Source organism: Varanus komodoensis, unplaced genomic scaffold (assembly GCF_004798865.1).
Source record: "Varanus komodoensis strain SLA01 unplaced genomic scaffold, ASM479886v1 scaffold4, whole genome shotgun sequence".
Lineage (NCBI taxonomy): Eukaryota > Metazoa > Chordata > Lepidosauria > Squamata > Varanidae > Varanus > Varanus komodoensis.
In genome coordinates this window covers 43,772,428-43,789,293 of record NW_025335941.1, presented here as the reverse complement: position 1 = coordinate 43,789,293, position 16,866 = coordinate 43,772,428, and the positions used below count along the sequence as shown (strand labels likewise).

Here is a 16,866-nt window from a genome sequence, read left to right as displayed (position 1 = left end):
TCTTGTTTCCAATTAAATGTGTTTAGACTCAGGGTGTGAATTAGAATTAAATACTAAAATTCTTTAAGTATCTAAAAGCGATTATTCCTGGAAAATCAGACAAATCATCGTTTTAAAAGTATGGGTTCTTGGTGCCTGTGCAGAAGTAAGCAGGTGGATGTGTTCATATTTACTCCTCTTTTGAATCAGCAACCGAGGAATATCCCATTCTTGGGGTGTTTCAAGATATGTGAACCCTGAAACTGTGGATTGGTAATGGATTAAACAACCCAGAGTTGTTCAGATATTAAACAAGCCACATCTCAACCTCAGTAATTTCAGTGACTGGCCTGTAGTCCCCTCTAGTCTGAAGATGGTGTTGATGAATGCTAGTTCTGCTAATAAGAAAAGTTGTGTATTGCTGAAGTTAACAACTCTCCGATGTGTCAACTGGGGATTCTTGTGCAGCACCAAGATCAATTAAAGGATCAGGGAGGTGAAATAGTCTTGATTTACAGAGATCCCATCTCTATAGCCAGATATGCATCCAACAGTCAGTGAGTTTTACATGTCTGTATTTGGTTCTGGGCACTGGACACAAGTCTGGGATTCTGTTCATGTGCTGCCCACCCTGCTGCCTAATACTTCCCCTGACTGAAGTGGTCTGCAATGTAATATTGAGGACCCCAAAGCTTGCAGAGTTGAAATCTAAGCCTATTTTATCAGAAGTGGCTCAGAATGTCATGCCCATCATGCTAGTTGTGAGCCTGCCTTAGAACTTATCTGTCCCAATGCATGGGAAATATACAGATTTAACAGCTATTTCCCTGTCAGAGAACGCTGTTTGACACTGTGGTGATGAAAAAACTGTTTTAAAAGAGATGTTGTCTTTTCAGAGCTATCAAAACTCTGTGCTCCTGTACATGGGGTGGGATGAAGTTTTGCCCTTTCCTGAGGACCTAGAGCCTTTGGACAGGACAGAAAAGTTGGAGGACACTGAAACTGAGAATACACATTCTGTATATCCCTTTTGCAAACAAAAATATTATTGCAGCTTTGCTTCTCACTTGACAACTTGCCATTTGACAGCTGTCAAATGAGAAGCTAAGTAACAAAATAACTTATTTGAAACCTAATGTCCATGCCTGGTAACTAAAGCATTTTGACAGTAGGCATTTATCACAACACTGAGTAGGCAAGACTTTTCATTTTGGTCATCTACAAGTATGCACTTGCACACTTCCAAATGACTAACCAACAACAACAAATCATCTTTTTTAAAAATCACAAAAATGCTTGCATCTATTTCTGGCACCTGAAAAAATAATTTTTAAAAAGTGGTAAACCATTGATGACCGTTCTAGGGTGCCACATGGGCACTTTGGAGTTATTACTGGCAGAGATTGCAAATAAGATCATAAACAGGGGAAATGGGAAAAAGCTGTTGCAGCAACCAAAAAGAAGGGAGGAACAACCCACAGTCAGCCCAATACCCACACTGTGTAGGGTATTCAGGGGCTGAGTTGCCATGTCACATGGGCTCACCCATTGTATCCACCTTCTGGGGTGCTGCCAATGATTCAGGCTTCTGAATTCACTTCCTTTTCTGCCATACTTCATTTAAACACTCATACCCAGCATTCCTGTTTTCTTCTCTCTCTCCCACTCTCATACATACTACCTGCCACCAGTGTATAAGACATAGAACCAGAAGTCTAGACAGGTAGAAGAGACAGAAGCCTAAACAGAATTAAGCAGATTAAGAGTTGAGAAAAGAAGATAAAACAGGTTTTGTGCGGAAATCTTACATACTATGCATGCTGCTTCCAACAATTTGTCTTTCTGTTTCTTGCTATTCAGTTTCCCTAAATGTTGGGATTCCCTCCTACTCTGTTATTTAGACTTCCAACATGCACCACTGCTATTTCTGTTCTAGGTCTGGTGTGGGATTTTAGTTTCAGCCAAACTAACATGCTCCCATCTATGGCATGTGTGTGTGTGATTTAACATTCTTTGACATCATAGTAGTTCAGCCAATTGTCATGAGATGCTTCATCAGTAAATCCTATCATTTAACTGTATAGATATATGCTTTTGTGTATCAGGAATGGGGACACTCTGCTTCTCTAGACATAACTCAAAGGATTCTCAATCTGTCCTGAGAGGACTCCCCCACCCCCCATTATCTCTGATCACTTATCAAGCATAAGAAGATATTTAAAGGAAATAGCATGCAAATGAGATTTTGAGATATGTGCTTTGTAGGCATGAATCCTGCTTAGTTGTGAGTAGACATAAAAAGAATTGGTATTTTGGATACTATCTGAAAGGGCTGCTGAATTATTCAGTTTGGCTTACTTCTGAATTAGAATGAAAATGCCTTATGCTTACTTTTAGGTAGGCTTGAAATGGTAATAATCACATCTAGCCTTTCGTCCCATGACCTTTCCCATTTTACATTTTTCTCCTAGGGCTGAAAAACAGTTCCCCACTCTTGCTTTACATTGTATACCATGGGCACACTGATGGAATATACTTTATAATTGCATAATACCATACAATCTACTTAAATGCAGAATAAAACAGGAAAATAGCTCAGAGTTTCAATGTAGTGCTGTCAGGTGATCTGAATAAGCTAATGGGAAAGGCATAACATTTAAAAATTATAACACTAGTCTCTTTCATGGGGAAGGCTGCAAAGGTCACATTGTGGAGTACTCAGTGTTCAGGATTCCAGCTACTCCTTTCCGATCTCCCTCTCTGACATTGGTTTTCTGTCCCCTGATAACAGTCAATCTGCATTCTTTGTCCTCTGACCATGGTCATTCATCACTGGGGTCTGTTTTGGACAAATTCTGTTGGGAGCGTTGCCCCTAACTAGCCTTTATCCCAGGGGTCTCAAACTCGCGGCCCGCGGGCCAATTGCCGGGACGGGCGGGGCACAGGGGAGGGGCCCTGCGGCCTTCAAAGCACTGGCGGCACCCGGGCCAGCCTCTGGATGAGCTCTACTTGCAGCGGCCCCCAGGTAAGTTGAGTTTGAGACCCCTGCTTTATACTATTGGAAACCCCAGCATTTTCCAAATCTGTCTTGTGCATGCAAGGTGCTCACATAAGTAAGCCGTCCTGTGACGTTCTGTAGTGGATGGGATAGAAATACTTTTAATAAATAAATAAGTGTGCATGGGACAGAAGTCAAAGGCTACAAGATTATTTCTTACTTTTCTTGGAGCAAAGCCATTGAACATACTGGGACATACTTCAAAGTAAATATTCTACAATTGAGAAGCATGTATTTAAAATTATTTGGAATGGGAGAGTCATAGCTTTCAAACTTTTGACAATAAGCTTTTTTCTTTTTAAACCTTTAAATTATATCTTCCTGTGTAGTCTATTAAAGAATCCTACAGATTCAAGTCTCCATGGACTGTTGCTTAGAGAACGGGGGAATTTCACAACATAGAGCAATCAGACCCAAGGTTTTGTACTATTTGAGGTTTGCAAATAGTAAAAAAAAACCTTTAGGAAAGAAAGTTTAATGGGGAAAATACCCCTCAACAACAACCAAATAACACAATGGCATGGAACACTGGGAGACAGAGAGAAAAACTTGGCAACTGGGAAGGAGTAAAAAGGAGTGGAACGGTATGGGTACAAAAGGAAGAAGAAACACAGATATTGTTGAAAAAGGCTAAAAACATCTGGCATGTTGACTGGGTTTGCACAACATGAAGGCTGTTAACCACCCCTACATGTGCCCATCACATGTTGGCTGATTTTCCTAATTACCTTTGCTGGGCAAGGGTTGTCATGGGCTTGGTTCACACATCATGACAAGCAGTACCGTGCAGTTTCCACCACACGTGCTTTTTCTGTGGATGAGCCTGAAAAACAATGGTAACTTTCATCCTGTCTGCAATTTTCTTCCCTCTCAGTCCTCTAGGCAGTATTCCAGCAGGTACCACAGGGAGGAATGAGGTTCTTTACTTTGACAGCCATGATTGCGAACTGTGTGGCTCACTGCAGCTGTCAAGCAGTCTCAGCTGCGCAAACAGGGCTTGTGCCCTGAAGCACAGCACAGAAGACAAGGATCTTGTTAGTCTCCCTTCCCTCCTGCTCTAGAGGGGGCTGCTTGAGGGGGAGGGGTTGCCTGATCCATGCTCTGGTAAATGATGGTGGGAATTGGGGAGCGCTGTGGAAAGCAGCAGCAGCACACAACTGATTCCCCCTCGGGCCTTTGCATGTGCCACAGTAATGTTCCTTGCACTCTCTTCATGAGCCAGTGTCAGGAGCACGAAGCAGCTGGTCCATAAAGGAGCAATTGGGCACCGCCACCCAGCTGCTTCTCACCCCTGCCACATGAGGTGCTTTGCTCTGGTGTACGCAAAGCTCAGCAAATTCTAGTCCCTGCTACTGCCTTGTTTGCATGGGAGTGAAGCATTTTGTTTTGGCATGTGCAAAGGGGCACAGGAGCAGTCGTCTGAGGAACACAGCTCCCAAATGGATTCCAGCTGCTTCTCACCAGCTGCCCACCTGAGAGGGGTAGCATGGGGGGATTCACAGTGGCATACAGTCCCCAGTTGGATTCTTACCACTTTTACTCATATAGGAGTGGCAGTGGAGGAATCAAGAAAACAAGCAGTGCTACTCTTCTCCCAGCACCGATTACATTATCTGCTCCTGCTCGAAGAACTTCAGGGCAGGAGGCAGGCATACCTTCGACCGTTGTGCCAAAGGGCAGTTAGCAGTGGTTCTTTCTTGTTAGCTGCTTGGTAAGAGTGGGCAAGGAGCGTGATGGCTCTCGTGTCAGTACCATGCGGAGTTGCATTTTGGATTTGTCAACATGCACTTGTCATACCAAGAAACCCTAGAACAGACTGTTGTTTCTTTTGGTAGTTTCTGAAACCAAATGTACCATGCTGAAATACCACAATAGGGTTCAGATGACATGACTGACCAAAAAAAAAAAAAAAAAACGGTTTTAAAACTCCATTGCAAAACATTAGTGTTTAAATGTTGTATGAACCTGCCCATGTTCAAAATCAATGAAAGGGTGGATGAGGTGGTTAACAAAACACTTAGACTCCACTGATTGTTGTAAGGTTACTGGGTGGTTTATTAAGGACCTCAACCATCTACGCTCAGGTTCAGATGCCATGACAATCTTTTCCTAGTGAGGGTGATTAGGGAAATCAGCTGACCAATATTGGGGTGCTTACAAACTACCATAGCTTATTAACCACCTTTGTTTCATGTGAATTAGGTCAGTGAATGAGGGTTCACTTGGCACAGTAACACACATCATGGGTAACAAGCCATTATGGATTGCCGTGTCATCCAAATCCAGGCGATATCATCATGGATTACAGGAAGCAACAAGCAGGCCACTTGGCAAGAATGTCAACAATCTCGTGCCTCTTTTGACAACCTCAGGTATATGACCACCAGTGACAACTGCTCCAGCTGGTACAGATGTGGACAATTTTGCATGCATGACATTCAGTCTTTCATAAGTACGTGAATGTGCACCTACAATTGCCTGAAATGTAGATCCTTGCCTGGCTAATGTCAAAGGGCAGTAAGCAACATCCATGGACATTGACCAAGTGAGGCTGCATAGGGATTGCTTTGTGTACTCTGGAGAGCTGTCAATTGAAAAAACAGAGCAGTAAAGAATTTTATTCCTCAAAGGTGGTATAGAGTATAATTCTAGAGTACATCCCCTACTATTTTTTTAACTATTGCTGTGACTGCTCACATTCCCACTACATTTCCCTGAACTTCTAGGTACTCTGGAAAAGGAAGATCTATCTCCTACACCACTTCCTTTTAACAGCTGTCAAAAGAGCAAGTATTTATTTCAACCTACATAGCAAATTTGAACTTTTTGGTTTGACAGGGAAATATATAAACATAAAAGTGGTGAATTTTTTCCTGACTCCAAGAAATGGCCCTGTGAAGGGCAAATTCATTCACCATACACAATATAAATGAAATTGCACAAATTTGTGGTATCCCAACAAAAAGGTAATGAACTAGTCATGATTACTTCAGGGGGCTACTTGAACATCAGTGGAGTGGCTGTCACTGGGGCTCCAAGGAAAAACAACAACTGTGAATGTGAAACAGTCACAATTAGAGCAGGCAAGAGAGAGAAGACTGGGAGCAAGGAGGAAGGTGAACCCATGATTTTGTCCAAATGTCTGTGGCTTACTTGCAGGGGTGGGTTGTCCTGCTGTGCAAACTTGTCTGGATAGGTCACTTCTTGGTTTACACCAAACTATTTTTGAAATATCTCTAGAGACAGAAGTGAAAGTTAGATTTCTATATGGAGATGTCAAATATTTTAATATAGCGATGATAGGGCATAGACAGAGCATGTTCATGGGGCAAGGTAACACTTCATTTTCTAGTAAGTTTCTAATTAATATGGATCAGTTAGTTCATTGAGCAGACACTGGAATTACTTTGACAAAGTTTACAATCAGTATTTTTCAGTACCTTTCACATGAGCTGAGTTTCCCCTTTCATAATGTCTAGAGACATGCATATTGTAATAAGACATCAGACTGTGATCTTTTCTAATTGGATAGCTGGTGATATGCAAGTGAAGTTAGGTGTTTTGATTTCCACAGATCTTTACAATACTTTACCTCCAAAAGTTTTCCTGCCATTGGTACATGGGATGCACTTTTCAAACGAGGCTAAGTAGGAAGAATAGTAACTTACTGTTAACTTCCCCATTTAACACAGGAGCACCCTGTCAACTTCCAAAGCTGCAATCCCTCACTTCACTACGATTAAGTACTGTTGAACACGGTGGGACTTACTACTGGATAGATACGTAGGGTTGCACTATACAGCTGCAATCTTATCAACGGGCCAGAAAGCAAGGCACTACATAGTAGGATGGCTGAAGCTACTTCTGAGGGAACGTAGGTGCGATGCAGCTTTATACATATGGCAATAAACACACAGTAAGATAGACTTCTAGGTCAACGCGTTTAGGACTGCAAGATGTTGCAGAAGATACCAGAAGTTTAATGCTTCTGCCGTTCCCTTTTTGAACACTTTGTTACATTCTGAGAGCCCTCTTTGTCATACTGCCGCCACACACCTTGAGGCTTCCCTCCGCGCCCAAGTCTGGCGTTGTCCCGGGGCGCGGGGGAAGGGAGAGAAAATAGAACGCTCCTCCTGTGCCTTATGGCGGCACCTCAATGTTTGGCGGGGCGTCCACTTCTCTTCCCTTTCATTTCCGTCTATTTCCTGCAGGGGTCGCTACTGCCTCACTTTGGCACCGGCCTCTCCCTACCGTTCGGCGGTAGGATCTATCGCAGAAGAGCAGTAAGCGGAGACTAGTTGGCGCCATTTTGAAGCCAACCAGAAAGGGGGGGACAGCGGCGAGCTGCGGAAGGGGAGGGAGGGGGTTGGCGGCGATTGGCTGCGGCGGGGAAGGACGGCGGCTACCCTAGCCTAGCCCGGCGGGCCAGAGAGGAGCGGACGGGCTCGCTGCGCGTTGTCGGATACGCTTACGGGAGGACAGCGGCGGCCGGCCGGCCAGGGGAAGGTAGGAGAAAAAAGCCTCCTCTCTTTCTGGGAGGAGTGGGCAAGGAGCGCGTTTCGCGCCTCCTCTTCCTCCTCGGTTGTTCGGGCAGGCGGGCAACGGAGAGGATCCCGACCCCGGGAACTTCCCCACCTCCTTATTTTCCCCCCTCCGCCGCCATCCTTCCCTTTGCCTCAGCCGTTCCCCGCATGTTGAACTTGCCGCCCTTTCCTCAGCGGTGTGGCTGCGCGTATTTGTTTATGTGTGGGGTGGTGGAAGAGGGTGGTGGGGGTGACCTTGTCGGAGGCGCCTTTTCCTATATATCTATATTATCTCTGCCGTGAATTGCAGCCCTCCCTCGCTGCTTGGGTCCCCTTTCAATCCTCTCCTGAAGCGAGGCAGGAGGAGGAGCAGCGGCTCGCAAAGCTTTCCCTCAAATGAAGCGCTACTGTGAACGGGCTTCCTCCTTTCCAGTTGCCTGCCCTGCCCGCCCCTGGAGCCGCTTTTTCTTCCATGACTTAAATGGTTCAGAAAACCGCTGCAGCCGTTTTGCCTTTCTTAGTTAGGCTAGTCCCCGCCGCCGAAGCCCCTCGACAGAGGCATCCTGACCCAGCTCAGCCTCTTCCTGCTGCCTTGGGCTGGGGCCTAATAGGGATGGTTGCGGGGGAAGGGACTCCTGGCTCGGTTCACCCCCTCCCTCTTGTTTTATACTCTCTCAACTTGCCAGGCGTTGGAGGCGGATCTCTCCACTTGCAGAGGAAGTGTGTGTGTGTGTGCGTGTGCGTGTGCGTGCGCGCGCGCGCGCGTGTAAGCCGAGTGCCTCCAACATAACAGACCCACATCTTTTGGTTTTAGTGTGGCCGCTGGTCTTTTCTTAAATATTGCAACAAGGCCTCACATAGGGACTTTTTCTTTTTTGAAGAGCAAGCTGCATTTATTGTGAGATGTTGCTTTCAAATGGGCTTTATTTTGAAAGAGAGTTTCTGTGAACCAAGAAAGCCAGGTCTGGAATTTCATCCTGTATGTATGTAAGATACTAATTTCTCCCACCCCCTTATATTTATTGGGGGAGAAAAGCAAATCGAGGATTTGCAAAGCCTCAAAGAAAGAAAGAAGGAAAAGATCATTAATATTATTCCTGCTGTTGTGTCTACTGTTAGAACTAGTATAATTCACAGTTGTGAAGGATTTGGACTTTATAATGGTTTCCAACAGGGAACCGTAACTGTGGTGTGAAGTGTTCAGTAACTTGGCTTTGATAAACATTTATGAAAGACAAGTCTTTTCTTTTTCTGTTTAATTCTGTGAAATTTGTGAAAAAATGGTGTGTTTACTGTTATATTATGTCGGATAATGTTAGCTCTTGTAGATGACTGTAGACAGGGTACACCTAATGTGAGGGGTGGGATTGTGGGTTGGGTCCTATCTCTTCCCTCCATGTGTAGCTTGTGCCTTGTGCAGAGTTTATGTGTTTGCAAGCTTTACATGCAAAAGCTCTGTATGTATGATCTTGGACCTGCATTTTGTATGTATGTAGGCTTTGTGTTGAAGGCACAGTCTACACATGGAGATCAGGGGTGGAGCTTACTGCAGCAATCACTCCTCTCCATGTGTTCAATGTGTGTATAATTCCTCTGAATGGGGCCAAGCTAGGGCACAGTCTTATGCATGTTTAGTCAGAAAAAAGTCCTACATCTCCCAACATTCCTCTGGCTGGTTGGGGACTGCTGGGAGCTCTAGGTCTTTTATTTCCTGTCCTAACATGCATAGGATTGCACCCTTAAGTGTTGTTCAGAGACGGTTCCCAATCTGTGACTTCAGGGAAGATCTCAATATCTGAGTATCTAAGCATCTTAGTATTTAATTGATGATAAAATCTTAGAAGTACAATCATCTTATTTTGGAACATTTCCAAAGTGTTTTGAGTTTTTAAAATTGTGTAGAAACCTGTATATATTGGGTTTGTAAATAGCTATTTCTCTGGTGATCCATTGTGACTAGTAATTGTCTTCTGTGATCAGATGGATTCCTACTCACTGATTGTGTTTCTTCCTCCTCACTCCCTGGCTGGGACTTGGGTATATGTGGACAAATATCTATGTGTTTATTGATCAGGGAAAATATATCAGGATACATATTTTCTTTTTTTGTCCTATATTCAGTCTCAGAGCTGTCACAATGGAAGATGTGAGGTGGAACTTTTTCCCCATGTAAGTGACACAGTATGCGAAAGCCTTTCTGGTCATGATGCCCTGTTTATGGGATGCCTTCCCTAGGAGGGTCTCTCTGGCCTCCACTATAATTCTGTTGCCAGGTGAAACGCACATTATTCTCCTAGTGCATTAGTTCTTGATGGAACTAATTATATGCTGCTTTTATCTACAATTTTACTGGAAATTTTCACATTTTATTGATTATATTTGTTTTTATTGATTTGTAAGTCTGTCCTAGATTCTTTTTGAAAGGTAGGATGAAAGCCCCTTATACAAATAAAGGTCTTTAACTTAAATTAGGGAGACAGCAAAGTAGTTTCTCCTCTTCCCTTATTCCTGAATTGCAGAGTATGAGAGGAAGGTAGTATTGTAATGGGGAGTGATCATCTCTGGATTTATTATTAATAAAGTTTATATGCTAGTAAGTTAGAATGAAAACCATATCTCCAAAAATAAATTTAATATGCTTAAATAGCACTATGGAAAGTTAAGCAAATGATATGGAATCAAAACGCTGAGTTCCCTTTCAAAGGATACCTTTTCCTGTCAGTGTCAAGTAATGGAATCATTCATGTATTTTTATGCTTTCAAATGAGGAATATATACCTTTTTAAAGTCAGTGATGATTATTAAAACTTAATGTAAAATAAAACTGTGAACATTTTAACAGTTGTACCAGTATCTGAATATTCTAAAATTTACCAGTGTGAAATGGATGCATGGAGAAAATGAATATTTTTACCCTAAACTGAGAGATGTGTTCTGCTAAATTTAACATAAAATAAGATGGGATTCCATTAAGTCACACAGCACCCTGTTTCTTGTTTGTTTGTTAACTCTGTGGTATTTCGCCCCTGATCAGGACAGGATTTCTGGGTTCCTGGGTTGCTAATTGTGAAATCAGAAATAGCAAATGGACAGGAAACAGTGTACTTGCTCACTCCTGCACACCTTGCCAATTTCTAGGTTTTGCTAATCTTGGTAATTGGCTGTAATGTGCAAACAGGGTCAATAGGATGATGCTCTTGTTTTTCTAAAACTCTTAAGGATATGCCCAAAAGTATTTTCTTAAATGCTTCTCTTAACTCTATTCTTATTTTGTTATCTAGAGTATTGAATTATCTTGCATTGTTCTCAATGTTTTTATTGTGCTTTCTGTAGGCTGATGCTTGCTTGTAGAATTTTGTTTTGTCTTCTGTTGGCATTTCTTATATTCTTCTAGTACAACCTTGTGCTTCATTGTAAAAAAGAGAGTATAATATAGTTCAAACATACAGCACCATCTAAATATACAAGATATAGAACTTATAAGTTGAACTGTTGATAAATGTATTGGAATTAGACACTTTTAAGAATATTTCACCATTTATTCCATTGGAAAAAAATATCTCCCTGATTCCTGTTTGAAGTGGTCAAATGCATGTTCTTTTCATGTGTGCTGGGACTTCACTATTTTTCTGATAATGAAAAATGAGTTCTTTGAATGACACTTAGCTCCATATCCCCCAAGTCGAAACGAGGATCTATGCAGTGACATTAGCCAGAGATAGATTTGTGATGGGTAACTTGATTATATGACATGACCTTGCTGACTGCTGTGAAGGTTGTGGGTATCATGATATGGCTAGATGGGCTGTTAGAGAGGTCTGAGGAAGAACCAGTGATCATGATAGTGTAGATTCTGCACTATTCATACACAAACTTTGTTGGGTCATCTGGGATGCCAAATATAAGAGGCTAATGTCCAGGACCTCAAAGGAAGGATTTTTTGGTGAAGCGATCAATTTCTTTTTGTTTTTTAAAACTGAAATATTTGACTTTTTTTCCTTTTATTTGTGTCATGTATCCTTGGTCCTGGTGGTGGGGAGCACTGCAGTGTAATAATTAATTTTATTGTATGTCATATTCTTACATTATATTTTGAATGTCATATTATTTTGTTTGTATTTTAATAAGAATAAAATTTAAAAAGAAGCTATCAACTTTCTGTAGAGGAGATATATCTATTCCAGCTGTTAAAACAGACACAGTTGCAAATTCTCTATGTATGAGATGGTGCTCTCAGAAGGAAAGATTTAGATTTGTTAGGGATGGGAAGTTTGTGTGTGTGTGGGGGGGGTGGGTGAAGAACCATATAAAACAGATTAACTAGCTTGCTGGTGCTTATGTTTTTTTTAAAACACTATAAAACAACTTTTTAATCTGACTTGGGGGAAGGTGATCAGAGTTGAGAAATGTCCAGCTTCAGAGGAAAACCAGTGCTTCACTGTTTGTACACTAACAGATCATAAGTTCAGTGGGAACTAGTGGCTACTGAAAAAATCAGAAATGAGGGCAGTGCTGGTTTCCACAAGGCAGGGCAGTGAAGCTCATACTGACCCCTTCTAGGAATGAGCATTTCTACTCATTTCCAGAATTGTTTCAGAAACTGCCAGCTCTGCTGTGCTAGTTGTCCTTTTTGTTGGTACAAAAGGACTAGCAGAGGCACAGCAAAAATATAGGATATTTCCCTTTATTTTCTCAGCATGAATGGATAGAAGTTTGATTCAGTTCCTGGAAACTGTGGCGCATTTGAAAGACTAAAGAGAATACTGATGCTGCAACCACATACCCATCTACTCAGAAAGAAGTTCCTTTGAATACACTGGGACCTTCACCTTGCTAAATTTGTATAGGATTGTAGGCTAAAGGTAATATTAGGGAAAACACTTTGAAATAGAATAGTAGTATACTCTGACACTTTATGAGTGAATTATAGCAATTGAAATAGAAATTAAAGACATGGTGAGACTATCCTGAATGGTTAGAAGGTGATTGTCATCTATCCCAGTGAATCTTGTAGTAGAGCCCCAGAGTTCTATTAATTCAAGGATACTTTGAGGATAAAATTATTCACCTTCATGCTGACTTGAATGCCACTATTAATTTAGTGTCTGTTGTAGAGTCCAATTCATCATCTTATCTTGCTTGGAACCTGAGGATATGGGCAAGGGCTAGATTCTGTATGACTCGCTTCACTCTCTCTGATGATTGTCCTTCCTGCTTCTTTGAACTAGTTGTGGGGAATTCACTGAATGGATCAGGAGCATGGTGAATGATCACTGCATGACAGCCTGGCCACACTGTCTTGAAGGAGGGAGTGGTTTGATGATTTTTGAAAAGAACACTCCTGTGACCCAGAAATCTTTGTCAACTACTGTCTGTTTAGAAATACCCCTTCCTGGGTAAGGTGCTTGAGAAAGTGGAGGTATCTCAACTGCACACAGTCTGGGTCTATTCTTATTTGGTTTGTGGTCAGAATCAGCCTTGATCACCCTGATGGATGACTGTCTTATAGAGACAGAAAGAGGTGTGTGACCCTATTATTTCTTCTTGATCTTTCTGTAGCTTTCGAGCACAGGATTGATCTGGACAGTCTCCATGAGTTGTAAGATGGAGCCACTTAAAGTGGTTCAGGTTTTGCATTGTTGATTCCATAGAATAACATTAAGTGACTGTGTCTTGGCATCTTAGCAGTTTAATTGTGGGAACAAAAGGTGCAGTATTCTATACCCAATGTTATGTCATATCTTTGTGAAATAATTGGGATGGTCATTAGACATTTTGGAACAAATTTTCACCAGTATGCTGATGACATCTATTTCTGTTTCTCTGTTACATCAGAATCCGGAGAGGCTATGAAGTGGTGCCTGGATCTAATTATGGCTTTAATGAGGGCTGTTAAACTCAAGATGAGTCCTGTTCGGACAGATATTTTATGGGTGATTCTCACTTTCAGGAATTGGGGTGTTTGTGTTTTGGAAGGGGTTGCACTTCCTACAAAGCAGTGGCTATTTTGTTTGCTTGTGGTTCTGGCTCCATGTTTATGATTGCAGGCCCACGTAACCTCAGTGGTCCAGAGTGCCTATTACCAACTTGTGATTGGGGCACTCACTGTGCCTGTTGCTGGATAGGGACAGCTTACTAACACAGGTGTGATACAAAATTACTCCACTGTTATACACTTTTGGTGGGGTTGCTCTTGTGCCTAGTGTGAAAGCTGGCTAGCCCAGAATGCAGCAGCTAAAACACTCAGTGGGATAGCCACCTATGTTCACATAAGCTCTGTATTAAAAGAACTGCAATGCCTGCCTAATGGCTATTGAGCCACATTCAAGATAACATTGGTGTCATACAAAGCCTGAAACAACCTAGGACAAGCATACCTAACAGACCACCTCAATTGTTAGGATTTTCAGAGGAGGCACTGATGGCATAATCAACAGGGTACCACTGTGCAATATTTGAAGTAAAACTTTCTTAGATACAGCATGCACTGTCTGGAAATATTTTCCTTGTACATTTCAGGAAGCATAATATGTCATACATTTTGAAATGAAAACATTCTCTAAGACCTTCTCTCTCTTGTAAATAGTTTCAGCTGATCATATGCTGCTCAATCCTGCAGTTTCTTGTTTTGTGCTGTATGTATTTTTTTGTGTTTCTTGTTTTGTGTCGCATGCGAGCCAAGTTGCCCCAGCAGCTGAGCATTGGATAACACCAGACATAGGGGCCATGTGCATGCTCAGAAAGGAGTAGTGGCGTCAGGCGATGATGTCACATGCCATGACTCACTAGCTGTGACTTGTCCGAGCTTTCGCATGGCTGGTCAGTGCGCTGCCAAGGAGAGAGAGAGAGATAGCTTGGACTGGCTATGAGTTGTTTTTTCTAAACTAAAACCTTAGTTTTTGGGTTTTATTGTAGTGTTGGCAGTTTGCAATAAATAAGTGGGTTTTGGGTTGCAGTTTGGGCACTTGGTCTCTAAAAGGTTCGCCATCACTGTTCTAGGCTTTTAATAGTGTTAAATTAAATAGATGTATTTTGTTGTTTTAGTTGCAATTGTTTAATTGGGCTTTAATATTGCATTTTTAATATTGTATGTGAACTGCTGGGAGCGTCTTAATATGAAGTTGCATATGAACATTATTATTAAATAATATGAAAAACAGTAGAAATGACATAATAGATTTGTACTGGTGGTATATCTTTTTGTATGTTAAAAAAGATAATTAAAAAAATTAGAAGTAGTAAAGAAAACAAACTTATTTGCAGAACTGCTATGGGTATACATTCCAGACTAAGAAAATACTTAAATTCTTTTTCAAAGAATAAGTATGTTAGCCCAAATAGAAAATAATAATGGCTGATTTAAAAAAACATTGAGTGGAAAAAAAGTAAATTTGCATCATGACAAACACAAAAGGTGTATAAATAAAGTACATAAGTGCAGATTAGAAATGACATGGAATTGACAAGATTGATTAATCCTAAGTGGTATTTAGGATTTTATGTGAGAAGTGTTATCAGACCATTTGGAAACAGTGGTCACAACACTACCTGTTCTTTAATTGAGTGAGATGACATCAAGAAAATTCATATTTAAAAAGGGGCAGAACAGAATCAAGAAAGTTATAGAAGATGCACAGTGCTTGTTTTAAGAACTATTGCAATAAAATATTGCCCACTTGAGGGGAAAAAAGAGCAGGAACTCTGGCAAAACAAATGCAAGTTGACAGTAAGGTAAACCAAGTATGTATTTGAGGAACAAGTTGCCAAAGTTAAATGATTACACTTGAAGTAAGAAACCCTCCACATAATCCGTAGGACTATTAAATGCCTTGAGGTATAAAATAAAATACTGAAGGAAGGCAGGGAAATTACAGTGAAATTACTAGCTCTTTGCAGCATGCTTAGTTGCAGGTTTGTTTGAGAGCTATCCCTACCTGAGCTGCTGTTTTTGGAGAGTGAAATTTTTAGAACCCTGTCACTTAGCAGTAAGAACAGATAAAGTTGCAGAACTGATTTAGAAATTAAAAAGAGATGGGTTATCAGGCTTAAATGGTGCTTGTTACACTTCTTAAAAGATCTCAAAGGTCAAATCTAATGATATTTTAATTAAAGCATGTTTGTGGATGACACAAACATGTTCAGAATAATACTGTCCAAAAAGGCTGTGAAGAATTCCAATTGTAATTCTCAAGTGGAGTAGAAAGAAAACAAAATGGTATGTGAGATTGAATATAAGCATGCCAACTGATTCACACTGGGGCAATAAAATAAAACCCTAATTTCACATATGCTGGTGCTTGTATTGCAAAGAGAATGAGGTAATTATATACATCATTGGTGTCATCTTATGCAGAATAACATGCACAGCAGATGGCAACTAAAAAAATTTGATGATAGAGCACCTAGACTACAAAGAAAGTTGAAAATATATGGAGTTACTTTAGAAAGAAAGATGGTTAAGAAATAAAATTGTAATTTTTCGCAATACTTCAGGTATTTAGATGATAGAAATAAATTTATATAATAAATTCCATAATATCTCATAATACTGTAACTTTGTATTGCTGATGAACTTAGTAGATCCAGGATAAATAGATAATATATAATTAAAATATAAAACACACTACTATAAAATATGTTATTGGCTGCTAACTTAAGTTGGCATTAGTCCTTCCTGAAAAGCAGATGGCCTTACCTAGGTTAAGAAAAGGGTCATAGTCTAGTCTAGCCTTCCCAACTGGGAGTCCTCCATAACTTTCAGACTTCCCCTCCCATTAGTTCTACCAGCTAGTGTGACTGCTAGACACATTAAAAAGAGGTTATTTAGTTCAGACTGCCTGTGCTGCACCAACACGTCTGGTCAGGTTGCTGTAGTCGCTATATACAAACCAGCAAGCAGCTATATAAGAACACCACATGGAGATGCTGATTGGTTCAAGGTTGAAAAGGAGTCCGACAAAGAAGTATTCTTTCCCCTTTTCTGTTCAGCTTGTATGCTGCAGTACTCATGAAGAAGATGGATCTTGAAGAATCAAAAGTCAGGATAAATATCGGAGGAAGAACCAACCTTCAGTATGCTGATGACACAAACCTCCTCTCAGAAATCCATGAAGGTCTTAAGCAATTGATCCAAAGAATCAAAGAAGAGACTGAGAAGTTCATCCTCCTTCTGAACATCAAAAAAGATGAAGACCTTGACAACTGCACAGATTGAAGGCATCAAAATAGCAGTTGTTAGTATGGAAATTGAATGTATAGAAGAATTCACTTTCCTGGGATCACAGATGACTCGCATTGGTGAATGCA

General features: G+C 41.1%; 1 protein-coding gene across 2 annotated transcripts in view; it reads left to right on the top strand.

Annotated features, from left to right (window-relative positions):
* Positions 1 to 7,415: 7,415 nt before the first annotated feature.
* The window catches only part of PDS5B (PDS5 cohesin associated factor B), a 114,979-nt gene continuing 105,528 nt past the window's right edge, over positions 7,416 to 16,866 (top strand). For both annotated transcript variants that reach the window (XM_044441621.1, XM_044441623.1), the window contains exon 1: positions 7,416 to 7,543. The gene's annotated coding sequence lies outside the window, so the exon portion shown is untranslated. The remainder of the gene's footprint in view (positions 7,544 to 16,866) is intronic.